Source organism: Lolium perenne, chromosome 6, assembly GCF_019359855.2.
Source record: "Lolium perenne isolate Kyuss_39 chromosome 6, Kyuss_2.0, whole genome shotgun sequence".
Taxonomy (NCBI): domain Eukaryota; kingdom Viridiplantae; phylum Streptophyta; class Magnoliopsida; order Poales; family Poaceae; genus Lolium; species Lolium perenne.
Window position 1 is genome coordinate 148,836,115 of NC_067249.2, and position 17,512 is coordinate 148,853,626.

The following is a 17,512-nucleotide window of genomic DNA, read 5'->3' on the forward strand; positions in this document are numbered from 1 at the left end:
CTTCCTCTTAATGAGAAAGGAAACAATTTCAATTTTATAATATCACCATCTACATCCTTATACTTTTGCATTTCACATAGTTCAACAAAATTATTAAGATGGGCAGCAACATCATCAGAACTAAAACCAGAAAATTGCTCTCTCATAACAAGATTCAGTAAAGCAGGTTTAATTTCAAAGAATTCTGCTGTAGTAGCAGGTGGAGCAATAGGTGTGCATAGGAAATCATTATTATTAGTGTTTGTGAAGTCACACAACTTAGTATTTTCAGGAGTATTCATTTTAGCAGTAGTAAATAAAGCAAACTAGATAAAGTAAATGCGAGTAACTAATTTTTTTGCGTTTTTTATATAGAGAGCAAGACAGTAAATAATGTAAAGCTAGCAACTAATTTTTGTGTGTTTTGTTTTAGTGAAGCAAACAAATTAGTAAATAAAATAAAGCAAGACAAAAACAAAGTAAAGAGATTGGAAGTGGAGACTCCCCTTGCAGCGTGTCTTGATCTCCCCGGCAACGGCGCCAGAAATTTAGCTTGATACGCGTAAAGCACACGTCGGTTGGGAACCCCAAGTGGAAGGTATGATGCGTATAGAAGCAAGTTTCCCTCAGTAAGAAACCAAGGTTTATCGAACCAGTAGGAGCCAAGAAGCACGTTGAAGGTTGATGGCGACAAAGTGTAGTGCGGCGCAACACCAGGGATTCCGGCGCCAACGTGGAACCTGCACAACACTACCAAAGTACTTTGCCCCAACGTAACAGTGAGGTTGTCAATCTCACCGGCTTGCTGTGAACAAAGGATTAACCGTATTGTGTGGAAGATGATTGTTTGCGAAGAACAGTAAAGAACAAGTATTGCAGTAGATTGTATTTCAGATGTAAAGAATAGACCGGGGTCCACAGTTCACTAGCGGTGTCTCTCCCATAAGATAAATAGCATGTTGGGTGAACGAATTACAGTTGGGCAATTGACAAATAAAGAAGGCATAACAATGCACATACATATATCATGATGAGTACTATGAGATTTAATCAGGGCATTACGACAAAGTACATAGACCGCCATCCAGCATGCATCTATGCCTAAAAAGTCCACTTTCAGGTTATCATCCGAACCCCTTCCGGTATTAAGTTGCAAGCAACAGACAATTGCATTAAGTATGGTGCGTAATGTAATCAACACAAATATCCTTAGACAAAGCATCGATGTTTTATCCCTAGTGGCAACAACACATCCACAACCTTAGAACTTTCTATCACTGTCCCAGATTTAATGGAGGCATGAACCCACTATCGAGCATAAATACTCCCTCTTGGAGTCACAAGTATCAACTTGGCCAGAGCCTCTACTAGCAACGGAGAGCATGCAAGAACATAAACAACTCATATATGATAGATTGATAATCAACTTGACATAGCATTCAATATCCATCGGATCCCAACAAACACAACATGTAGGATTACAAATAAACGATCTTGATCATGATAGGCAGCTCACAAGATCGAACATGATAGCACAATTGTTGGATTTATTTTTCACCCTCTAATTTTTGGATTTTTCTTTTTTCTTTTGATGCATTGCCGCCTTGGAAACGTTGAGTAAGCTGTTGACACATGGGGCCCGCATGTCATCCTCTATGTACAATCAACTTGCAAGATCTTGGAGCGAAAGAGCTTGTATTAGTAGGACCCATATGTCATCCTCTATGTACAATAAAAGTTTCTTTTCTTGAATTATTTTTTGCTCCTGATATTTGGTCACTTTCCTTTTTCTTTCGATCTCATGCCGCCTCTGAAACGTTGAGTAAGGTGCTGGCTCATAGGACCCGCATGTCATCATCTATGTAAAATAAAGTTTCTTTTCTTGGATTATTTTTGTCTCCTTATATTTGTCACTTGCCTTTTTCTTTCGTTCTCATGCCGCCTTTGAAACGTTGAGGAAGCTGCTGGCTCATGGGTCCCGCATGTCATCCTCTATGAACAATAAAAGTTTCCTTTCTTGGAGTTATTTTTTACCTCTAATTTCTGGCTACTTCCTTTTTCTTTTGATCCCCTGCCGCCTTTGAAACATTGAAGACTTTGCTGGCTCATGGGTCCCACATGTCAGCCTCTATGAACAATAAATAGTTCCTTTCTTGGAGTTATTTTCTTACCCCTAATTTCTGGATATTTGCCTTTTTTCTTTCGATCCCCAGTCGCCTTCGAAACGTAGAGGACATTCCTGGCTCATGGGTCCCAGATGTCAACCTCTATGAAAAATAAACATTTCCTTTGTTGGATTTATTTTTCACCCTCTGATTTTTGGCTATTTCCTTTTTCTTTTGATGCACTGCCGCCTTGGAAACGTTGAGTAAGCTGCTGACACATGGGGCCCGCATGTCATCCTGTATGTACAATCAACTTGCAAGATCTTGGTGCGAAAGAGCTTGTATTAGTGGGACCCATATGTCATCCTCTATGTACAATAAAAGTTTCTTTTCTTGGATTATTTTTTGCTCCTGATATTAGGTCACTTTCCTTTTTCTTTCGATCTCATGCCGCCTCTGAAACGTTGAGGAAGCTGCTGGCTCATGGGTCCCGCATGTCATCCTCTATAAACAATAAAAGTTTCCTTTGTTGGAGTTATTTTTTACCCCTAATTTCTGGCTACTTCCTTTTTCTTTTGATCCCCTGCCGCCTTTGAACGTTGAGGACTCTGCTGGCTAATGGGTCCCACATGTCAGCCTCTATGAACGATAAACCTTTCTTTTCTTGGAGTTATTTTGACCCCTAATTTCTGGCTATTTTGCCTTTTTTTTTGATCCCGTGCCGCCTTGTAAACGTTGAGGATGCTGCTGCCACATGGGTCCCGCATATCATCCTCTCAGAACGATAAATGTTTCTTTTCTTCGATTTTTTTAACAACTGATTTTTGATTTATTTTTTTCTTTCGATCCCCTGCCGCCTTAAAAACTTTGACGACGCTGCTGGCTCATGGGTCCCGATGTCAGCCTCCCCGTACAAGAAACATGTGATATCTTGATTATTTTGCAGACAATAAAAAGTGTATTTCGCTCTGAGCTATTGCAAACGGATAAATTATATCTTTATTTTTACGTAAACAAACTATATGTTGAATCTCCTTGTTTTTGTTTTATTTTTGCGAAGCATAGGACTTTCCTGTTTTGGAGTGGGCTGAAATTGTACGAGTCAAAAGGCGTCCAGCAGGTTAGAAGGCCCAGATGGCCATGCAGCCCCAATTGATATCTTCCTTATCTTGGATTATTTTTTGATCAAAAGGCCCAGCAGGGATACATCCTTTTTCTTTTGGTCCTGTTCCGCCTTGGAAACGTTGAGGACGCTGCTGCCTCATGGGACCCGCATGTCATCCTCTATGAACTATAGAAGTTTATTTTCTTGGATTTTTTTTCACCCTCTGATATTTTGCTATTTCCTTTTTTCTTTTCTTCCCCTGCCGCCTTGGAAACGTTGAGTAAGCTGCCGCCTTGGGACCCGCATGTCATCCTCTATGTACAATAAACTTTCTTTTCTTGGAGTTTTTCCCCCTAATTTCTGGCTACTTTCTTTTTCTTTTGATCTCAAGCCGCATTTGAAACGTTGAGACCGCTGCTACAAAATGGGACCCACATGTCATCCTCTATGTAAAATAAAAGTTTCTTTTCTTGGATTATTTTTCACGCTCTGATTTTTGGCTATTTCCTTTTTCTTTCGATCCCCTGCTGCATTGGAAACATTGAGGATGCTGCTGCCTCATGGGTCTCACATGTCATTCACTATGAACAATAAAAGTTTCTTTTCTTCGATTATTTTCACCCTCTGCTTTTTGGCTATTTCCTTTTTCTTTTGATCCCCTGCCGCCTTGGAAACGTTGAGAATGCTGCTGCGTCATGGGACCCGCATGTCATACTCTATGTACAATAAAAGTTTCTTTTCTTGGATTATTTTTGGCTCCTGATATTTGGTCACTTTCCTATTTCTTTCAATCTCATGCCGACTCTCAAACGTTGAGTAAGCTGCTGGCTCATGGGACCCGCATGTCATTATCTATGTACAATAAAAGTTTCTTTTCTTGGATTATTTTTGGCTCCTGATATTTGGTCACTTGCCTTTTTCTTTCGATCTCATGCCGTCTTTGAAACGTTCAGACCGTTGCTACAACATGGGACCCATATGTCATCCTCTATGTACAATGAAAGTTTCTTTTCATCGATTATTTTTTGCTCCTGATATTTGGTCACTTTCCTTTTTCTTTCGATCTCATGCCGCCTCGGCCCTCTGAAACGTCGAGTAAGTTGTTGGCTCATGGGACCCGCATGTCATCCTCTATGTACAATAAAGTTTTTTTTCTTGGATTTCTTACCCCCTGATTTTTGGTCACATGCTTTTTTCTTTCGATCCTGTGCCGCCTTTGAAATTGTGGACGCTGCTGGCCATGGGTCCCACATGCCAGCCTCTATGAACAATAATATTTCTTTTCTTCGATTTTTTTTACCCCCTGATTTCTGGCTATTTGCCTTTTTCTTTGGATCCCCGACCGCCTTTGAAACGATGAGGACGCTGCTGGCACATAGGTCCCACATGTCAGCCTCTATGAACAATAAACCTTTCTTTTCTTGGATTTATTGTTGACCCCTAATTAATGGTACTTCGCTTTTTTTCGATCCCCAGCCGCCTTTGAAAGGTTGAGGACGCTGCTGGCTCATGGGTCCCTTATGTCAGCCTCTATGAAAAATAAAACATTTACTTTCTTGGATTTATTTTTGACACCTAATTAATGACTACTTGGTTCTTTCTTTTGATCCCGTGACGCCTTTGAAACGTTGAGAGCGCTGCTGGCTCATGGGTCCAACATGTCAGCCTCTATGAACAATAAGAGTTTCCTTTATTGCATTTATTTTTGACCCCTAATTTCTGGTTATTTGCCTTTTTTCGATCGCATGCCGCCTTAGAAACGTTGAGGACGCTGTTGGCTCATGGGTCCCACATGTCAGCCTCTTTGTACGATAAAATTTTCCTTTGCTGGATTTATTTTCGACCCATAATTTCTGGCTATTTGCCTTTTTCTTTCGAGCTCCACCGCCTTTGAAACGTTTATGACGCTGCTGCAAATTGGGTCCAATATGTCAACCTCTATGTGCGATAAACCTTTCCTTTCTTGGATTTTTTTGGACACCTGATTTCGAGCTACTTGCCTTTTTCTTTCGATCTCCTGCCCCCTTTGAGAAACGTCGAGAACGATGCTGGTTCGTGGGTCCCACATGTCATCCTCTCTGAATGATAAATGTTGTGGCCGTGGCTACAAGATAGGTCCCACATCACTACAAGAAAAGTTCTGATAGACAACGTCTCAAAATCGTCCGCTAAGGGGTATTTTTCGTCGCCTATGGGCCTAACCCGACGATATGGGTTCTGTTGTGGAAACTGCGTCAGGCAAAGTCCTACGACGTTTTTTTTGGTCCGTCGCGCTTGGGCGCCCTTCCGCCGCGGAAAATCGGACCGTTGCCCAAGTGTTTCCGGGAGCCCGTTGATCGACGGCCATGCAACCGCCACGTGGCGTACGCCGTTAATCGGCGATTCACAGCGTTAACCGGCTGAAACCCCGTGGTAGATGGTAGGCCCACACGAGGCCTGCCACGTCTTAAGCGGGCCGGCCCATTAAGTTTGCGGGCCGGGCTAGCTGACTTAGTTTGACCGGTCAACTATATAGATGGGCTGGTCCATTAGTTACGTGGGCCGGGCCTAACCTCTAAGGTTGACTGGTCAAAACTTTAATGGGCCAGCCCACTAAGTATGTGGGCCGGGCCGAATGCACTCGTTTGACCGGTCAACAGGCAAAAGGGCCGGCCCACAAGACATGTGGGACCCACTTTCCTGTTACCGGGCCGGCCCATTTACCAAGTGGGGTCCACCTTAAAGCAAGTGGGCCGGCCCAAGAAGTTATTGGGCCGGCCCAATTAGCATGTGGGTCCCACTTTCCTACTATCGGGCCGGCCCATTTAGTACGTGGGGTCCACATTAGATCAAATGGGCTGGCCCAACAAGCAAGTGGGCCGGGCCAAAAGCACAGGTGGGTCCCACTTTCCTGTTAAAGGGCCGGCCCATTCAGTGTGTGGGGTCCACCATATAGCAAGTGGGCCGGCCCAACAAGATAGTGGGCCGGGCCAAAACCACAGGTGGGTCCCAATTTCCAGTTAAAGGGCCGGCCCATTTAGTATGTGGGGTCCACCATATAGCAATTGGGCTGGCCCAACAAGATAGTGGGCCGGGCAAAAACACAGGTGGGTCCCACTTTCCTGTTAAAGGGCTGGCCCATTTAGTATGTGGGGTCCACCATATAGCAAGTGGGCCGGCCCAGCAAGATAGTGGGCCCGGCCAAAAACACAGGTGGGTCCCACTTTCCTGTTGAAGGGCCGACCCATTTAGTATGTGGGGTCCACAATATAGCAAGTGGGCTGGCCCAACAAGATAGTGGGCCGGCCCAATAAGCTGGTGGGGCCCACTACCCTGTTAACGGGCTGGCCCAATAAGTAGGTGGGCCGACCCAAAATGAAAGTGGGTCCCACACTACTGTAAGTGGGCCGGCCCAATCAGTTGTAGGGCCCTGGTTGTTTGACTAGTCAACTTGCATTAAATTTCATGAGCCTAAAATCTGGTATCAATGATACACACAATTACATACACAAATAAAATAACTAGGAAAATTACAAGGCAATTAATGTGCCCAAATAAAAAAATCACATAGAGTCATTGGGGACTTCTATTAGCATCATCAATAACACGTTGACATTTGGCAATCGCCTTGATTGAATCTTGTGTACTCTTGGTCAACATATCAGCTACAGATCTTAAAGCAGCAATACCATGTCTCTTATAAAGTACAGCCTTGAGATATTTACTGTTTGATGAAAGGAATGGTCTAGGTTGACGGCTATGAGAGGATGCATCAGAAGAAAGATCAGAACTTTTTGTGGGCCTCTCTTCTGATGAAGATTGCTTCATCACAACTGCATTCTGATAATAATGCAAAAAGAGTTAAACGATGAACTATGCAAACATGTATTAAGCATTGTCGATATGAGATAGTCACAAGTACTAAGCACCGACTTACATTATATCGTTGCATAGGCTCACCCCGGAACCTTTTTTGCGCTCTATCTTCTACTAAGGACTTCTTCATTACACCTGCATTCTAGTAATATTGCAACATAGTTACAACAGTGAACTATTCAAACATTTATTATGCAATGTAGATATAACATAATAACAAGTTGCATAAATAAGACAATGTATGGAACTTGTACTAAGCACAGACTTACATCATAATGTTGCACAGGGTCGCTTTGGCGACTATCTTCTAATGATGACTGCTTCATTAAAACTGCATTCTGGTAATATTGCGAACATAGTTACAACAATTAACTATTCAAACATGTATTACGCAATGTAGAGATCAGATAACAGCATGTAGCAGAAATAAGCACAAGATAAGATAAGATGCATGTACTAAGCACATACTGGCTCATTGCAGTCCTTCTCTTGCGTGCACTAGTCGTGGTCGACATGCCCTGTCATTTTAGGTTCAGCCATCAAGTGAAATGCTAATCCTCCTGCTCCATTGTCCTTAATCTGTGTTTAGATATCACATTTAAGACCAAGTCAGCTGGTTTCAAATAACAAAAAACTTGAGCTGCCAAATGAATAAGCCAATATTTACCAGATATCAGATTAAAACCAACTAGATGTTGCTTTTCATGAGATACGAATTTCAGACATTCAGATTTAGAGTAGGGTAATGCCAAGGTTTTCCACATAAAGTAAACTGGCATTAAGAATGACCAAATGTCAGGTTCAAATCACCTTCGCAGTTGCTCCAAGACAAGCATATCAAATAGGCAGAAACATAGTAAAGCATGAATGGCATTGCTATGGCAGGGTTCCAAGTGTTAATCTCTTGCATAAGGAACAATGCATATAGGTTATAGATAATGACGGAAGTAAACTGCCAAAATTACCAACCAAGAACTCAGATTCCAACCTTCCCTAGCGTCCTCGCTGTTAATGTTGGATATTCTAATAAGTGGTTCGCATGATCAATCCCTAGGAAAAATAACATTGACAGGTTAGTCTACGATAATACAAAGACCAGACATGCACGCAGCAATAACTATACAAGCTGTGCGACAGGAGCATTCATGGAAAAAAATAGCTATAAGCTAAAGACAAGGTATAAGAGCAAGCAGATTGGAAATGCACATAGCATGATTATAAAAGCAGTGTGAGGATAGCAGGCACGAGAAAACAGCTAGCGGCTAGCGGTGAGCTAATGACGTGGTATAAGAACAACCAGATTGGAAATGTTCATAGCATGACTATAAAAGGAATAGCATGCAGTACAAAAACAGTTGGCAGCAAATGAATGAGTATAAGGCTATAAGTATGTGGATGCACACAGGTGTCAGTAGAATGAACAGGATGGTAGCGACCGGATAATGCTTTTGTACTGTACAATATTTAAAAGAACTTCATGCGAAGTAACAAATCAAGAAAGTTAATGGCATATGAGATCTGCAAATAACTACACAAAACATGGCTAAAGAAACACCGCGATCTAACGGGCCAGCGTACTAACCAAGCTGCGGTGGGGTGGACGGGGGCGGCAACTTGCATTCCAGCGGCGGCGAACGTGGAAGACGATGAGTCGACCCTGTTTCAGTAGAAGCGGGCGTTAGTGAAGCAGATCTGGTTGGCTGGCAAGGGATTCGATGAAGTTGATACAGCCGGTGCGCCGAGCTAGTCGGTGGAATAGATCGGCTTCTGTGGAGGGGGGGCCGCGGTGAAGTAGACCCGGTTCCGTTGGAGAGGATCCGGTGCGTCGACAGGAAAGGCGTTGATTGCTATGCTGTGGATGAGGTCGGCGGTGAAGCAGATCCGTCGGTGGCGAGGTCGGCGTTGAAGCAGATCCGTCGGTGGCGAGGTCGGCGGTGAAGCAGATCCGTCGGTGGCGAGGGTGGCGGGGGGAGCGGATCAGGTGGGTGGACAGCCAACACGATAAGGCTACGCTGTGGAGGAGTATGCCGGTGGCGAAGCAGATCTAGTACTGTAGAGAGTCAGAGCTTTGGCGTGTGAGAGTATTTTTGAGCTAATGGGGGCGAATGGTTGGTGGGTGGGTGATCTAGGCAAGATATTTCATTGTTACCGAATGAGCCCTCCATGGTCGGTGGGTTGTAACTTCCGTACCAGGGTTAAAAGGGTAAAACTGGTCACGGGATTTTCGAATGGATTCGGCGGGATGATTTGGCGCGGGGCCGAAATTTTCAGTTTCAAGCTACGAGCAGAACGACAAAAATAATGTTCTTCCCTAGGGAGCTCTCCTCTTCTCTTTCTCTCTCGAGTCTCTCCCACTCCCCCGGCTCCTCTCCCCCTTCTCTCCGGCGGCCTCGCCGGCCGGAGACGAGGCCGACTTCTCTCTGTATATCGTACACCTTCTGAACTAAATTAATTGATTCAACTTTCCTTAGACGTGTATGTATCTAGAGTAAAAACATGTGTGGATACATCCATATTTAGATAAGCAAAGTTGAGTCAGCTAATTTGGATCCGAGGGAGTTAGTGTTGTTGTAAGCTTAGATCCAGTGTTTCCCATGAGCAGAATGGCGCAATGGAGTCGGGGATCTCGTCATCGGCTTCAGATCTGGCCTATGGTGAATCTGGCGGATCAGATCTGGCGGATCTTGCCGGCCAAACCCCGATCTGGTGCCATCAAGGTGATGGCGCTAACGGTGAGGCTTGATTTGGTCAGTGCTTCAGATCTGGCCAACGGGGAAGTCAAGCTGCTAACGTTCACAAGCTCGGGGCATACGACGGCGTCATCCGTGTTGCCCGTGAACATCTTGGCCTTTCAGCGGCCCTTCTCAGAGCCAATATGCCGTTGCTGAGGCCATTCTTCTCCTTCGTCCTGGCGACTACCGGCGACACCGTCCCAAGTGGTGCGTCCCCGGCGACGTAGTTGCTGGAAAGGATGCGGAGCAGAGATCTGATGTGCGGTCCAGAAGGACTCGATTGATTTTCTTCTATATGTTTTGGGGTCCTTTTTGTAAAGTTGCAGGTCCTATTAGTTATTGTCTAGTTCTTTTGGACCTCTATGTAATTTTTTGGACTAGTTTCCATTTGCAACGATAAACTTGAATTTTGACAAGTTCACGGGAAAAAAAAATTCTTTGCACATATGGCCTATCATGTATGAACATTCTTAAGATTTAAACTACTATATGTAATGGCCAGCACTTGCGCAAGGGGCTCGTCTAGTGCGCACTAGTTTCCATTAGCACCAATAAATTTGAATCTTGACAAGTTCTTGGAAGAAAATATTGATTCACATATAGCCTATCATGTATGAACATTATTGGGATTCAAACTATACATAGATGGCCAACACGTGTGCAAGGGGGTCCTCTAATGTGCACTAGTTTCCATTTGCACTGATAAATTTGAATCTTTACAAGTTCTCAGAAAAAAATTGCTTCACACATATGCCCTATCATGTATGAACATTATTGGGATTCATAGTATATATAGATGGCCAACACTTGTGCAAGGGGGTCCTCTAATTCTTGGGGATTTCAATCTCTCTCTCTCTCTCGATCTATCGTTGGTGGCCAGAACAACACACATATGCATGCACTTTATGCGCAAAGGCGCGGGTGCCTCTAGTAATTCATGTGTGTGCGTATAGTTGAACATATTCTTGGGGATTTCAATCTCTATCTCTCGATCTATATATCGTTGGTGGCCAAGAAACACACTTATATATATACGCATGCACTTTATGCGCAAAGGGGCGGGTGCCTCTAATAATGTGTGTGTGCACTCGATCGATGATCCCTAAACCTTAAACCCTAAAACCCTAATCCCTAATTATACCCTAAACATACACCCTAAACACCCTAAACACTAAACCCTAAACCCTAGACCCTAAACCCTAAACACTACACCCTAAACCCTAAACCCTAACCCTAGACCCTAAACACTAAACCCCAAACCCCAAACCCTAAACCCTAGACCCTAAACCCTAATTAACCCTAACCCTAACCCTAAAACCCTAGCTAGATAACCCTAAACCCTAAACCCTAATTAAACCCTACATATATATATAGGCCAACGACACTTCATTGCGCATCAAGCAGGCGACCAACTAATTAGCGCTGATAAATTAATTAACTTGAATTTTGACAAGTTCTCTCGAATGAAAACACATTTGATTAAGTTGCCTCGTAATATATATACAATTAGTGTGCATGCGCGCATGTCATACCTTGCACATATCATTCGTGCATATATTTCAATATATATCTGAATATATTCTTGGGGATATATATATTTCAATCTCTCTCTCGATCTATATATCGTTGGTGGCCAAAAAACACACTTATATACGCATGCACTTTATGCGCAAAGGCGCGGGTGCCACTAATATGTGTGCACTCGATCGATGATCCCTAAACCTTTAAACCCTAATCCCTAATCCCTAATTATACCCTAAACGTACACCCTAAACACTAAACACTAAACCCTAGACCCTAAACCCTAAACACTACACCCCAAACCCTAAACCCTAAACATTAAACACTAAACCCTAAACCCTAAACCTAGACCCTAAACCCTAAACCCTAAACCCCAAACTCTAAACCCTAAACCCTAGACCCTAAACCCTAAACCCTAAACCCTAATTAACCCTAACCCTAAAACCCTAGCTAGATAACCCTAAACCCAAAACCCTAATTAAACCAAACATATATATAGGCCAACGACACTTCATTGCGCATCAAGCAGGCGACCAACTAATTAGCGCTGATAAATTAATTAACTTGAATTTTGACAAGTTCTGTCGAATGAAAACACATTTGATTAAGTTGCCTCATAATATATATACAATTAGTGTGCATGCGCGCATGTCATGCCTTGCACATATCATTCGTGCATATATTTCAATATATATCTGAACATATTCTTGGGGATATATATACATTTCAATCGCTCTCTCGATCTATATATCGTTGGTGGCCAAAACACACTTATATACGCATGCACTTTATGCGCAAAGGCGCGGGTGCCTCTAATAATGTGTGTGTGCACTCGATCGATCGTTGATCCCTAAACCTTCAACCCTAAAACCCTAATCCCTAATCGATCCCTAATTATACCCTAAACGTACACCCTAAACACCCTAAACACTAAACCCTAAACCCTAGACCCTAAACCCTAAACACTACACCCTAAACCCTAAACCACTACACCCTAAACCCTAAACCCTAATTAAACCCTACATATAAATATAGGCCAACGACACTTCATTGCGCATCAAGCAGGCGACCAACTAATTAGCGCTGATAAATTAATTAACTTGAATTTTGACAAGTTCTCTCGAATGAAAATACATTTGATTAAGTTGCCTCATAATATATATACAATTAGTGTGCATGCGCGCATGTCATACCTTGCACATATCATTCGTGCATATATTTCAATATATATCTGAACATATTCTTGGGGATATATATATACACATTTCAATCTCTCTCTCGATCTATATATCGTTGGTGGCCAAAAAGCACACTTATATACGCATGCACTTTATGCGCAAAGGCGCGGGTGCCTCTAATAATGTGTGTGTGCACTCGATCGATGATCCCTAAACCTTTAAACCCTAAAACCCTAGTCCCTAATCCCTAATTATACCCTAAACATACACCCGAAACACCCTAAACACTAAACCCTAATTAAACCCTAGACCCTACACCCTAAACACTACACCCTAAACCCTAAACCCTAAACACTAAACACCCTAAACCCTAAACCCTAAACCCTAGACCCTAAACCCTAAAACTAAACCCCAAACCCTAAACCCTAAACCCTAATTAACCCTAACCCTAACCCTAACCCTAAAACCCTAGCTAGATAACCCTAAACCCTAAACCCTAATTAAACCCAACATATATATAGGCCAACGACACTTCATTGCGCATCAAGCAGGCGACCAACTAATTAGCGCTGATAAATTAATTAACTTGAATTTTGACAAGTTCTCTCGAATGAAAACACATTTTATTAAGTTGCCTCATAATATATGTATATACAATCAGTGTGCATGCGCGCATGTCATACCTTGCACATATCATTCGTGCATATAGTTCAATATATATCTGAACATATTCTTGGGAATATATATACATTTCAATCTCTTTCTCGATCTATATATCGTTGGTGGCCAAAAAACACACTTATATACGCATGCACTTTATGCGCAAAGGCGCGGGTGCCTCTAATAATGTGTGTGTCCACTCGATCGATCGTTGATCCCTAAACCTTCAACCCTAAAACCCTAATCCCTAATTATACCCTAAACGTACACCATAAACACCCTAAACACTAAACCCTAAACCCTAGACCCTAAACCCTAAACACTACACCCTAAACCCTAAACCACGTACTACACCCTAAACCCTAAATCCTAATTAAACCATACATATAAATATAGGCCAACGACACTTCATTGCGCATCAAGCAGGCGACCAACTAATTAGCGCTGATAAATTAATTAACTTGAATTTTGACAAGTTCTCTCGAATGAAAATACATTTGATTAAGTTGCCTCATAATATATATACAATTAGTGTGCATGCGCGCATGTCATACCTTGCACATATCATTCGTGCATATATTTCAATATATATCTGAACATATTCTTGGGGCCGGATATATATACACATTTCAATCTCTCTCTCTTGATCTATATATCGTTGGTGGCCAAAAAACACACTTATATACGCATGCACTTTATGCGCAAAGGCGCGGGTGCCTCTAATAATGTGTGTGTGCACTCGATCGATGATCCCTAAACCTTTAAACCCTAAAACCCTAGTCCCTAATCCCTAATTATACCCTAAACGTACACCCGAAACACCCTAAATACTAAACCCTAAACCCTAGACCCTACACCCTAGCTAAACACTACACCCTAAACCCTAAACACTATACACCCTAAACCCTAAACCCTAGGCCCTAGACCCTAAAACTAAACCCCAAACCCTAAACCCTAAACCCTAATTAACCCTAACCCTAACCCTAAAACACCCTAGCTAGATAACCCTAAACCATAAACCCTAATTAAACCCAACATATATATAGGCCAACGACACTTCATTGCGCATCAAGCAGGCGACCAACTAATTAGCGCTGATAAATTAATTAACTTGAATTTTGACAAGTTCTCTCGAATGAAAACACATTTGATTAATTAGTTGCCTCATAATATATATATATACAATTAGTGTGCATGCGCGCATGTCATACCTTGCACATATCATTCGTGCATATATTTCAATATATATCTAAACATATTCTTGGGGATATATATACATTTCAATATCTCTCGATCTATATATCGTTGGTGGCCAAAAAACACACTTATATACGCGTGCACTAATTTATGCGCAAAGGCGCGGGTGCCTCTAATAATGTGTGTGTGCACTCGATCGATGATCCCTAAACCTTAAACCCTAAAACCCTAATCCTTAAGCCCTAATTAGACCCTAAACGTACACCCTAAACACCCTAAACACACTAAACCCTAAACCCTAGACCCTAAACCCTAAACACTACACCCTAAACCCTAAACCCTAAACACTAAACACTAAACCCAAAACCCCCTAACCCTAGACCCTAAATCCTAAACCCTAAACCCCAAACCCTAAACCCTAAAACCCTAGATCCTAAACCCTAATTAACCCTAACCCTAACGTACACCCTAAAACCCTAGCTAGATAACCCTAAACCCTAATTAAACCCTACATATATATAGGCCAACAACACTTCATTGCGCATCAAGCAGGCGACCAACTAATTAATTAGCGCTGATAAATTAATTAACTTGAATTTTGACAAGTTCTCTCGAATGAAAACACATTTGATTAATTAGTTGCCTCATAATATATATATATATACAATTAGTGTGCATGCGCGCATGTCATACCTTGCACATATCATTCGTGCATATATTTCAATATATATCTGAACATATTCTTTGGGATATATATACATTTCAATCTCTCTCTCGATCTATATATCGTTGGTGGCCAAAATTAAACACACACTTATATACGCATGCACTTTATGCGCAAAGGCGCGGGTGCCTCTAATAATGTGTGTGTGCACTCGATCGATGATCCCTAAACCTTAAACCCTAACACCCTAATCCCTAATCCCTAATTATACCCTAAACGTACACCCTAAACACCCTAAACACTAAACCCTGAACCCTAGACCCTAAACCCTAAACACTACACCCTAAACCCTAAACACTAAACACTAAACCCTAAACCCTAACCCTAGACCCTAAACCCTAAACCCTAAACCCCAAACCCTAAACCCTAAACCCTAGACCCTAAACCCTAATTAACCCTAACCCTAACCCTAAAACCCTAGCTAGATAACCCTAAACCCTAAACCCTAATTAAACCCTACATATATATAGGCCAACCGACACTTCATTGCGCATCAAGCAGGCGACCAACTAATTAGCGCTGATAAATTAATTAACTTGAATTTTGACAAGTTCTCTCGAATGAAAACACATTTGATTAAGTTGCCACATAATATATATACAATTAGTGTGCATGCGCGCATGTCATACCTTGCACATATCATTTGTGCATATATTTCAATATATATCTGAACATATTCTTGGGGATATATATATATTTCAATCTCTCTCTCCATCTATATATCGTTGGTGGCCAAAAAACACACTTATATACGCATGCACTTAATTTATGCGCAAAGGCACGGGTGCCTCTAATAATGTGTGTGTGCACTCAATCGATGATCCCTAAACCTTAAACCCTAAAACCCTAATCCCCAATCCCTAATTATACCCTAAACGTACACCCTAAACACCCTAAACACTGAACCCTAAACCCTAGACCTAAACCCTAAACACTACACCCTAAGCCCTAAACCCTAAACCCTAAAACTAAACCCCAAACCCTAAACCCTAAACCCTAATTAACTCTAACCCTAACCCTAAAACCCTAGCTAGATAACCCTAAACCCTAAACCCTAAAAAACCCTACATATATATATAGGCCAACGACACTTCATTGCGCATCAAGCAGGTGACCAACTAATTAGTGCTGATAAATTAATTAACTTGAATTTTGACAAGTTCTCTCGAATATATGAAAACACATTTGATTAAGTTGCATCATAATACATATACAATTAGTGTGTGCATGCGCGCATGTCATACCTTGCACATATCATTCGTGCATATATTTCAATATATATCTGAACATATTCTTGGGGATATATATATTTTAATCTCTCTCTTAATCTATATATCGTTGGTGGCCAAAACACACACTTTTATATATGCATGCACTTTATGCGCAAAGGCGCGGGTGCGTCTAATAATGTGTGTGTGCACTCGATCGATGATCCCTAAACCTTAAACCCTAAAACCCTAATATCCCTAATCCCGAATTATACCCTAAACACCCTAAACACTAAACCCTAAACCCTAGACCCTAAACCCTAAACACTACACCCTAAACCCTAAACCCTAAACACTAAACCCTAACCTGCACTTTGTGCGCGCAAAGGCATGTGCCTCTAATAATGTGTGCGCATTCGATCGATCTAGTTTTGATTAATCATAGCACACAAATAAAGAAGTTGTATTTGAATCCACACAACCCTAATCTAAAACACATAGCCCCTAACATGCATGGACTAATTAATTGACCCCTTCTCTCTAGCTAATTAGTGGAAATTGCACAAAATCAAAAGGGGTCCCTCACTAATTATACATATATATCTAGATTGTGATAAACTTTTGCCCCATATTTGGTGGATGGGTGCATCTTGGCATGTAAAACAATTAATGTTTGCAAATGGCGTTGTCAAAAATTATGTACAAATGATTTCTTTCCATCCAAAGTGCATAAAATGGGAGTTTCAATGAAGAAAGTACAAATAAAACAGCTCAACATGCCTCCACACCCCAATTTTCACACGAAGTAGAGCATATTTAAAGGACAATTCCAGAGTTTTACTATTTTTCAAGCAACTTTGCTAATTTCCGCCCACTCACATGACTTTATGTCGATTTGACGAAAATAGGGCGAATTTAAACTACATGGGCGGGATAGTTTGAATTGTGCGCGCGGCAAAGGGAACCGCCTATTCCTCAACCTTGTGCACGGCAAATTACACACGCAACTCCATTAAACACCACCTACCGGGCGGCCCGGCCGCATGACCCCCCACCCACCCCTACACAACTTATCCCCGTCCGTGCGAAGAGCTTCCCCTCCCCGTCCCGTTCGTGCGAAGAAGAAGCTTCCCCTCCCCGTCGTTCTTCTCGAGACGCACCGGCGGTCAAGTTGATCCACGGTAGGGCTGCTATCTCTAGCTCAATCATGCATCGGGCAAGACGGCCTAACGATTTATATTTTCTTGA

General features: G+C 42.1%; 1 long non-coding RNA gene across 1 annotated transcript; it reads right to left on the reverse strand.

The window, feature by feature from the left end:
• Positions 1-6,870: 6,870 nt before the first annotated feature.
• LOC139832069 (uncharacterized) lies at positions 6,871-7,386 on the reverse strand. Its single transcript, XR_011746580.1, has 3 exons — positions 7,314-7,386; positions 7,106-7,186; positions 6,871-7,008 (listed from the first exon to the last, which is right to left on the reverse strand). It is a non-coding gene; the product is annotated as an uncharacterized lncRNA (long non-coding RNA).
• Positions 7,387-17,512: the final 10,126 nt, after the last annotated feature.